We start from the raw sequence: 11693 nt of genomic DNA, 5'->3' as shown, positions 1-11693 counted from the left end.
CACTGCAGCCCTTTTACCGTCAGCTGAGCCTTAACATTTCAGGGTGTGGATTTAAACAAGGTGGCATAAACTTTCCACCCCTGATGATATGTCACATGACTATTCTTTTTGATGTCCCCGCAGCAGCAAGATGTGTGATGGATGGTCAGGAAGCTTGAGAGTTAAGGCAATCTCAATCTTATTAATGAAGCTGCATTTTCCAATAATGTAGGCCACACAGGGGGCTGTGTTAACTCCATCCCTGACATGTGGCTTTAATTCCATGAGGAGGGGTGTTGAACTTCTGCCAGGGAATGTTCAAATGCTGCCTCTGTTTTACAGTCACTCAAGGGGATGTATGGCTGCGCTCTATCTCGGAGATGACACAAATGCACTGAGTTTGATCATTAAGTTGTTTTTTCCTTGGTGAGATGTCTGGCTTCTGATATACACTATATGGACAAAAATATTGGGTGAAACCTCTCCATCGCTTAATTGAGGTGTTTGATTCAGTCTCATTGCCACAGGTGTATAAAATCAAGCACCTAGCCATGCAGTCTGCCTTTACAAACAATTGTGAAAGAATGGGTCCTTCTAAAGAGCTCACTGAATTCAAGTGTTTTATTGTAATAGTAATGTAACAGGATGCTACTGTTGCAACAAGTCAGTTGGTGAAGTTTCATCACTCCTAGATATTCCACCATCAGCTGTTAGTGGTATATTTGCAAAGTCACCAAGTGATAGACCACGTAGAGCGGGTCACTCAGTGCTGAGGCTCATAGTGCGTAAAAGTGGCCGATGCTCTGCTGACTCAGTAACTGCAGAGTAAGTACAAATAGATCTGTTTGTTGTTACCTGTTGATCTTATGAATAGCAAACCTGAATAGTAATGATGACTGTTTTTAACTATTAAAAAACAAGGAAAAGCTATCTGTGATTCTTTTTATACATTTAATCCAGCTAGCCAGCTGTTGGCTGTCAGTGGAATATATTATTCTTTATTGTAACTACATAAGCCTATGATACATATGAAAGTGGATAATCTTATTAAAGTATCTTGATTATTGAATTATCTTTTATGTAGAAAAAATGAGACCCAGATGACAGCCATGTCAACAATGTCTGTTATTTCACCAGGTGCCCTCTGCTGACAAATTTTGCCCCAGAATAACCCCTAAACATGTTCCTGTTGTAGCTTGACATTGCTTAACACCATCAGCATCCATCTTTTTTGGGTGGACAGACTGATATATGCGGTTTTCTGCACAGCTTCTGTGCAAGCTGGGCTCCGACTGACTCCTGTTGATTCTATCCACACTGTGCTTTTACAATTTTACAAGGCTTAAGTGAAGTCTAGACTCTCATATCACTTTAACTGATCCCACAGGAACATATTCTGTTGACCCCTGCTAGGGAGGTCAGAGGTCATGGTCGTTATTGGAAGCCTTGCAGCTGGTGGAAACATGAGTGTCTTGCTCATAGGAAGCGCTCTTTCTCTTAAGATTAAGATGCCGGCATGTTTTGCATATGATCAGAGTCACAGTGCTTTGTGTTCTCTTCCTGTGATCATGGTTTTATGTCATCAGTATTAATTGCTCTTTGACATTATTGCACAATTCTAAGCACGGCAGAATCGTAAATTATAAAATAAGTAAAATAATTTCAACAAGAGATGTGACAAGTGGAGAATTTCATTCATATTTCATAAAAATGTTTTTTTAAAAATACATAGAAAAAGTGGAAAAATACATTACTTGTCAAAATGCAAAAACAGTAAAAAAAAAAAAAAAAAAAAAAAAAAAGGGAAAAAAATCACTCATAATAATACCAATAATAGAAATAGGCTACATATAAATGATTTAAAAATACAGCATAGAAAAAAAACATATAAATGAAAAAAGCATTGAAATTGTTTTCCCCTATGAGATACACTCAGAAGTAACATTGACATCCATGTGCAAAGCAAGCACAATTTCTTTACCGATAGTTTTCCGATGCAAGCAGGACACGCACGACCGAGACATGTGGCTGTAATTTGCTTGGTTCTCCACGCATTCTCTCCAGCACTTAGAGGTTGCACATGGTTGATATTTAGCTTGTTGATAAGGAGTATATAAATAACCTCATCTGAAATCTCCGTGCACACTCTCTCCAAAACTGAGACACTATAGTTTTTAATAAATGTTGAACCACAGGATGAAGATCCTCATTTGTTTTCTTTCATCATCATTCATCATTCATTATTTGAGGAAAATGATCCAGTCTTACATATGTGCGTATGAGGCAAAAGCCTGGGAACCTCTGTACTGCTGACTCCTCCAGACGCTAGTGGAGTCAGCAGTTTCAATTGAGGTAATGAGATTGGAAGTGTGTGTTGTTGAGGTGTGTGTCCTGTCAGCACACAGTCTGCTTACTGACCCAAACAATTTGATTGGCGTGAACCACGCCTTGAACACAACTTTCACAGGACCTTAGAAGAAACTGGAAAAGGCGTCAAAAGCCTTTCTAAAGATCTGGGTGTTCATCAGTTCAATTGCCAATGTCCAAATTGTCTACAAATGGAGGGAATTCAGGACTGTTGCCGCTCTCCCACAGAGTAGACGTCCTGCAGCGATCACACCAAGAGCCCAGCAGCCAAATTTAGGCCCAAGTTCAGTGTAGCTGTAACTTGTCCCAGTGTTTACATTGTCTCTTGCATTTGTTTATGTCTTGCTCTTGCTGAATTCATATTTATTGTCCCCTATCAACAGGACAATGAACTGGTTTCTTTCTGTCACATGTTATTTCTGAGCCTATGCTGCCTGCTTTGGATGAAACTTGGGGAAATGATGGATGTTGACACTACGGTCTGGCATTTTGAATATAAACCTTACTAGCCCACCACCTGGACAACAGGGCCCAAAGCTTCATGCGAAATATCTCAGACACTACCAGGTCAAATTTGATGAAGCTTTTGGGAATGATGCACAGTATCCATGCAGTATCCACAACATGAAATTGATTGGCCTACCACAATGTCACTAACAGGCCAAAAACCCCCAAAAGTTAAAGTGCAATGTCTCAAGTGCTGCACATGGCACATACAGAAGAAAAAAAATATACCTACGTACGTGTTTGAATGAATATACCGAATATTAACCACAAAGCTCTCCCATCAGTCTCTGTGTGAGACAGGCAGACACGACATCTTTTCCCTACAAATTTGTAACATTATAAGGTCCGTCTGTCTTATGACTCTGAGTCCTGGGTGTCAGTTTTGATGTTGGGTCAGACAGGCCTGACCTAAACAGCCTGCTCTCAGCACTCTGGTTGCCCCTCAGGAAACTGCTGGAGTCACATGGGCCATGTAGAGCAAAGCAGGCAGCCAGGCTTCTAGGGATTCACTTGCCGTCGTTTTAAATGTTAGAACTGTGAGGGACCGATCCTCTGTGGTGTGATTCAAGAAGACGGTACCGCTAACGCAACCTTTCCCGTCCGCTCACAGCCTGTCGGGCCAAAACAGCTCATCAGCAAAGGAGGTCAAAGGACAGCGGCAAGAATTCTGTAAGTAATTGGTAAATAACATCAGCAGGGATATGTGCACAATGGCCACGTCTGCACGCACAGAGTAATCCAGCTATTGGCCCGGTGAAGCTCTCTGAGCATTAAGCTGTTCACATGAACTTTTGATGTCCTGTGTGGTGATTGAGTTTCCCTGTAGCCACGATGAAGCCGGCTAATAGAATGTTCCTGTTTACCTGGGACGTCTGCACACAGATATAACTATGTGCCAGCCAAGGGAAAAAAAGGCAGCATTTTTTTTTCTAAGGGTAAGAAATGATTATCCCAAGTGTAGTATTGATGTAAACACTGCTCATGCCATAAAAACAGGTTTTTGTTGGCACCAGAATGGACTCATAACAATGTAAGAATCTGAATTTGTGCCAGAGGTGAAAACCCAGAGTGACAGCATTAGGCCATGCATTGCTCCTACCTGGGTCACTGTAATCCAGTTATGTTGCTGACAAGGGTCAGTAGTGTGTATACATATAGGTGAGAGCCTAAAGAGTCTAAAGAATCGAACACTTACAACATTTAGCTCGTGGCTAGGTCACAAAGTTGAGGAAATACGATGCACATTTCCTAGATATTCGCTCTCAGCTGATACCCTTGCAAAGCCAGTGACCATTGCTCGATTTTCCATTTTAAATATGTATATAACTGATTGCCAATCTGATGTGCAGAAAACCAGGGAGCAGCTTCAAAAAAGGTCTTTGATGCTGATCTAGAAAACAAATTTAACACCTCCAGACAGGGTCGAGAGGTGAAAGCCTTGGGGATGTTAAAGGTTTTCGCAAGCATGACTTACGCACACGCAGCTTTTCTGGTTTACTTTTGTTAAAAGGGGGATGGCCTGCGTGTCAGTAAACATTAAACGCACACAGCGTATATCAGTTTTATTACCCGGCAATATCCAAAAAGATTGATAGTACTCAACCCCCTGTGCCCCCTACTTCACTACAAGCTTCTGCCGTCCCTCCAGCGCTGTGAAAACCAGCTTTATTAGTTGCACCCGAGTATTAACTGGGTCTGACTAAGCCTTTTAATCAGCAAGCGTGCTCTGGGCCTGTGACATCTGCTTCCTCCAAGCAAAACACAAACCTTAGAACACATGTAATGTAATGCCCAGTTTGTGCACCCACAAGCTGCAGCTGAATTTGATTTGTTTCCATCACGTGTAACTGAGTTGAGTTCCGCAGGTGAACCATCCAGTGACATCCAGTGAATTGGGTTCGCTTAATCATTAAGATGGAAACATGATTTTGTTATTTCCGCTTGGATTGGAATGTCTGTATGCAAAATCATTCATGTTAATGGGTTTCAAATCAACCCAACAAAGTGCAGCGGGCATTTCTAGCTTTGTGTGAATATAATTGCAAATTATGCAAATTATGCTTAGTTGATTGTGATTATACACAAGACCGTATCTTGTAGTGGACAAAAAAAATGACTTGAGATTTGGTTTTCATGTAATAAAACCAACTTTGAATTGAGAAAAAAGTTTGTTTTCATAGTTTGCAGAGAGCTAGTTGACAGCTTGAACTGAACATGTTGTACACTGAAGTTTGTCTGTGCACACTGACCAGAGCTGTGTGCTGGACATCTCTCTTTGAGTTGGTGCCAGCGTGATGTAGAACCGTCCAGCTCGCATTTTCCTGATATAGGCAATTTCATTTTCTGTGCTTCTTTTTCTCAGAGACTGTGCGGTCCTACGGGAGTTTTCTTTAATAGCAGGGTCATGCAATGAAAGCATGATGGATTGAGGGTGACTGATTGAAACTGACCCCTATTGAGAAGTTTCCCCCCGTTTCCCCATGGGACGCTTTAAAGTTTATTGTTGTAGTCTTTATCCACAGCATCGCTTTAAAAAACTGACTACACCAGTTGATGTAGTGTGGGTCTTATTCCCACCTCCCCTGCTTCAAATATATCTTATATACCAACTGCTGTTGGTGTTTTTTTGTTGTAAAAATGAAACAATAAAAGGACTGCCCAAGGTGTGAGGGAAAATTGTTTGTAAATGCAAATCGACCTGTTTGAAGAATTTCCTTCAAGAGCCTTATCTGCCTTATTCCTCGATGTTTGACGATACTATTTGGGTTTCAAGGAAATTCTCCAAACTGTATTGAAAGAAGTGGAAGCATTATTAGATTAAATGCCTGCGTAACACGGGATGTTTCTGCAGTGCAATTGCAAAGTCCATACACTAGACACCAATGACCCACAGTAATCTTAAACTTACTGGCAAAAAATAACAGAAAATGAAATAAAATAAACAGAAGACTAAGGCCAAATCTTTTGTATTCTTATGAAATGAAAACTAAATTATGTTTGGTAGGGTTAAAGGGTTGCTTTGTGCATTTGTGTTCTCCTTATGTCAACACATGTGGCATTAATAATGGAAACAGACTACAGAAACCAGGACCGATAAATATTAATCACTGAAAATAGTTAAGAAACTGAGTAAAAACAACAGTTCAAATGATAGAGAGTGTTGTAACACAACCACAATGTAATCAATTGAAGAGCTCCCAGGGAACAGTTGAGCAGTAAAGCAGTTTGCTTCCTGTCAGTCTCCTGATATTTATATGTATATGTACCAATAAAACCACAGGAATATAGCTTCAGATTGACCTAAAAAACAAACCAAAAAAAAAAAAAAAAAAAAAAAAAAAGGGGGGGGCTTTCCTCAGTTAGAAAAATCTCCAAGATATTTGTTTCACTGTTTGCCCCCCCTTTTTTTCTTAGAATTGGTTTTAACATTTAACCAGTGACCAGGGGTTAGAGTACCCTCTAACCCCTGATCAGCAAAAGGTTACCAGGCTTGTAATTTTGTAACACGCCTATTTTTCTTTTTCTTCCCACTCTTTTAATTGTACTTGTTTGGAGATTCTGTATGCAGTTTAGAATTGTTAGTATATTAACTATGATCTGTTTCATCTTATCTGTATAAGTTTAACCATACAGTGACAAAACCTTAATGCGAGCTTTTATTGATGGAGTGTTCCCATACTCTTTGAAGGGCTTCAGCACATAAATACACATAATATCAAGTGTCAGTTCTTTTCATTCTTTAAAAATGAAAACAACAACAGCTGGATTCAATAAGCTGTAATGAGCAATATAGCATGGGGCAGGGGTAATGGATGCTAACTCAGCTGACCCAGGTCATGCCAGCTGAGATACTGTGCAATTAAGCAACATTTGTTTTATTTAAAGCATGCTGATGCAGTTACACAGGCCTAACTTACTTGCATTGCAATACAAGTAGTGGGTTATTATATATATTATTATATATATAATATAGGTATGTCCTTAATCGATGCAGATTCATGAATAATGCCTAAAGCATCAAATCATTCTAAAAATAATGAAATTTTTTGACAAAGTAAATTATCTCCCCAAACTCTAAGCAGGAGTGCAAAGACTTTGTTGTTGATTCTTCACACGCCACCTGGCAGAATGAAGCTCATGTTTGCGAAGAAAATGTGAATCCTGCCCCTTTTCAGCCTGGAGAAAGGTACATCTTCCTCTTCCACTTCATCCTCCTCCGGCTGGTTGTCATGCAGCGTAGAGGAGCAGGAGGACACGGCACGCTCGAGGGGCGAACACATGCTTTCTCAGCTTCACAAATCACACAAATTTGTCATTTGACTAGTTTCCTCTATCACACTTTATTTATACACCTTGTTTTTTCACACCTTGTGTGAAAAAAATTGCAACATAACAATACAATGAAAATGCAACCATAAATAAGGAATGATAAAATAAGAAATAAGAGACATGATTGAATAGAGACCAGAGAAGCACAGTTGAAGAGGGACTAAAGTCGAGTAAAACATGAATAATAGAAAAAATAAATAAAATAACAATAATAAGAGGAAAAATTAAATAAATACATAACATGTAAGTAGATAAATACAATGGATTAAGAGAATGCTAGGCTAAAAAGTTATGTTTTAAGATTTCTTTTGAAGGTGTATACAGATTTTGTTGTCTTTAGCTCCTCTGGCAGCTTGTTGGCTCGTGCACAACACAAATTTCCAATTCCACAATCAGCCATAAATGACATGCCCCTAATTAACCCATTTCCATACAAAAACCTGTTGCCGCTCATTTATTTTTTAGACATGGCAACTAAAAGGACAGCAAGGTCCTTTAACAGTGCCAAAGCCACCATCGCTGTCAAGACTGTTTATAGCTCATCATAATGCTTATTAACTGATCACACATGTGCCACTGAATAAATGTACCCATCAATCACATCTGGATTATGTTGGACACAGTGCAACAGACATATCCTCACTCATAAATATGATAATTTTAAAAAATGAACAAAATCATCCAAACACAATGAAACTGGATATTAAGGACTTTCACTTTTATCTTATTTTCTACCCCTTCTCCACCAGCCTGCAGGCAAAACTCTGTGTGCACATGGTGTGAAGTCTGTGGGAAGGTCCACACATTCTCACTTCACCTTCTTTTTTTCATAAATACTGATTTCTATGCAGAAGATAGCATATGCATGTTTCCGTGAGTATGCAGCGTTTTTACATCGGGCCCCATGCTGTAGTACATAGCATATAGTCCGCAGAGAGTCCTCTGACAGTGAGTGGGAAGCTATAGAGTGAATTGTTTGGCTGAACTTGTACAATCAAATCAGAGTGTGTGTTGTAATATTTTTCTTGCTATGGGATACAATGAATGTTCACTCATTTAACATGCTATCACTGATTCTTGGGAATTTGGATAAAACAGGTTTTAATTTTGAAAATAAAAAAGTGCGTTAAATTACAAAATCTGAAGGTATATCATTATAGGCCAAGGTCTTGGCTGTTCAGCAATGTACCGGTGCAACCTCCTCATTTTGCATTTTTTTCATAAAATAGGCATTTTCCCAGTTATTAGGCTACTTTGTTTTTGTCAACACCATCACCGTAATGTTTTTTTTTTTTATTTGAAAAACATATTTTTGTATTAAAAGAGACTAATACTTTAATTATTCAACAGCACCAAAGAAACATTTTGTAAGCATATTCATTTAAAACCAAAATAACACCTCTGACGGTGGTGACACTAATCTGACGGTGGTGACAGTCGCCTCATTAAAACATACATTTCCAAAATTTATACCACTCAAGTCAATGGCTTCTTGCTTAACAACTTTATTTAACTATTTGGTACAAAAAATAAGAATCCTGAGCACTGTTATAAGCATTTTTGAGACTTCAGTCATCACCGTCAGACAGAAAACCTGACGGTGGTGACGTCTGACAGTGGTGACAAAAACCGACTCTTTCACCTGATAAGCATGACTTGTTCACATTAGCCAGCTTGTTTCCCCCCTGTTGCTACTTGCATCAGACCTCTTCTTAAAAAGTATACATTTATTCCATAATCTAATCTAATATTTTTTATACAAAAGTGACAGTGTTGACATGTTATGGTTGTGACAGTAGCAGTGTCCAAAAATATGCAGAGATTTAAGAGAAAATAGAAAACTTCCAGGAGCCTGAGCGGTCTTGAAGCATGCAGTAGAGCTGAAGGTCTGAAAAGGGCTCCTCAGGAATGTAACTGACCTTGTATTTGTAGAGTTTTTTGTTTTTTAAATAAATATCTGACGGTGGTGACGAATATGTGGGACACATTTTGAGCAACCACAAAATAATAGTAAATATTGTTCAAAACTCATCATTTGTAGTTTTTAATACATATTATGATGTACTCTTTCATGTGATAAATATATTATTCAATGAAATTATTACTTTTTGTTGTTTTAATCAAGTTGAAATGATTATCTCCTATCCGAGGACAACTGGTTTTGTAGGCCATGGGCCAACATATAATCATTAAATTAATAAGAATTAAAAATAAACCTATAAAAGAACCTTACAAATGTGGACCCCCTGATTATGCCCTTGATTCTTTTTATTCATTAAAATCTTGTAAATTTCCAACAGAAATAGCATTTTTCTTAGTGGGACATGATTTATCCAAATTCCCAAGAATCAGTGCTATATATTTGTCTTAAAGTCTGAGGTAGCCCGTAGTGAAAGGGTTCTTACAAAATCGCCATCACTCATCAACTTCTCTTTATCCAAAAACAGAGAGGAATCTCCTCTGTAAACACCAGGAAGTCAGACTTCCTGTAGCCTGCTCCTACCCTGTGTGGACAAGTTCAAAATACAGAGAAGAAGATGTCAAACTGAAGAAAAAGATAACCTGAAGAAATGTGAGAGGAAAAATATGCCAACTTCAAACATCCCTCATCACTCTATTACCAAGAATTCCCTCTGGGGATTGAGGAGAGGAAAAGCGACAAGATCAGAAAATCAAGAACGAAATGCTCTTTCAACCAGAGTCGGCCCTAGAACTTTGGGGACACCAATCAAAATTTGGTGGGGGGCCTCTGACTGCTGTGCATTGTCACTACACATGGCACACAAGCAACATCACTGGTTTTTAAGTAAGATCTGATGAAAAACAGTAACTGCCTATAACTAACTTCCTATAACTCACTATTAAGACTACATATTATTGTATCTGCTAATGATGTCTAACAGGAATAATATGATGCCACCAGTGGTACTGAGCTGAATGCCAGTGCAAGACCCAATAGACACTGAGGAACTTAATTTTTTGTTAATTTATTGTTGATGTAGGACCTGCTATGGACCTGCTAAATAATACATAAGTAACAAAATAAAGTGAGACTGAATAGAAATTACTTGCATCAAATCACTAGTATGTTATAATGCAAGGCAATATGCAAAAGTTTGATGCCATCTGCTTTTAAAAAGTGGCTTTAGATAAGAGTAGGAGCTTTGGAGATGGCACCATAATCAAGAATCAGTCCTTAAAAATGCCTATTACATGCTCCCCACATGACAGATTTGATTAATGAGCAATGAACAGGGTAGTGCAACAAATGGGGGATGTAGCTATATCTGTAGGTTTAACTAAAACATAAATTTCAGTCAACATTGTCAGCCTCTTGGGGGACATGACCTCTTTTTGCACCAGGAGTGAAGGTGGTTGATGGACCTGCAATGAAATAAAAAAAAAATAAATAAAATGGATTAATGTTGACTTGATTTTTAAAATGCAGAGGGCTACTGTTTTCCAGTAGGAGCAGCTCTTACTGGCACCTGTAACCCTTTTCCAATCATGTACTTTAATGGTGCCTCTGGAAAGGGGATGGGATGAGTAAGTTATTAATGTAAGCCCTTAAGTGCAGAGGCCAAACTGGGTCTATTTCTGCCTGAATTTGTGAGGAAGACCAAAAAACTACTGGTGGATTTTAAGAGGAACAAGAGTGAACATGTAACTCTATCTATCAGCAGCCAGATAGTGGAGGTTGTGGAGAGCTTCAGGTTCGTCAGGGCAATCAACATCAAATGAGAAAGCGACCCCATCATTATCAAAACCGCTCACATGAGGTTGTTCTTACTTCAAGAGATAAAGAAGTTTGTAGTTTGTAAAACAATGTCCAACTTCAAGTGTATACTGACCGTCTCCATCACTGTGTAGTATGGATGGACCTTGGTGAAGGACAGGAAACTGTTGTAGAGGTTGGCACGCATCACATCACAGCTTATACTTGTCCTTTACCAGCCATTGACTCTATTTACCACAACAGACTCAGTAAAAGAGCCCATATCATGTCTGAACCATCTCATCCTGCCCGTTCTCTGTTCACCTTTCTCCCCTCCGCTGAAAAGCTCCGATCTATCAAGATGAAGACCACCCTGTTCTTACTTGATGTAGTGTTATGAAAAGGGTGGGCTTTTTTTGGATGGTGAGGAATCCAGAGGAAAAATCACATTCCTTTTTCCAAAATACAGTGCTTCATGATTGCAAAGACCACCATGTTTCACAACAGTATTTACCTGGAGGCAACAGCTGTAAACACTTTGGTATTTTGTTTATGGGGCTTGGGTCATTTCCGCTTTAGAAGTAGTAGAGATAGACAGGAATGACAGGGGAGGGAGGGGGGATGACTTGCAGCAAAGGGCCCAAGCCAGAAATGAACCCAGGTCACTACGACAACAATATGAGATATTTGCTCTACCAGGTGGGCCACCGGGACGTCCCGTTAGGCCCCAAGCTTTCTGTGTATTCTACTCTTCTTGGATAACTCGTACCCACTGAATGTAAATTAAATAAACATT

The sequence above is a fragment of the Myripristis murdjan genome, chromosome 20, assembly GCF_902150065.1.
Source record: "Myripristis murdjan chromosome 20, fMyrMur1.1, whole genome shotgun sequence".
Classification (NCBI taxonomy): domain Eukaryota; kingdom Metazoa; phylum Chordata; class Actinopteri; order Holocentriformes; family Holocentridae; genus Myripristis; species Myripristis murdjan.
The sequence above is the reverse complement of the archived record's forward strand: the minus strand, read 5'-3'. Positions refer to the sequence as shown.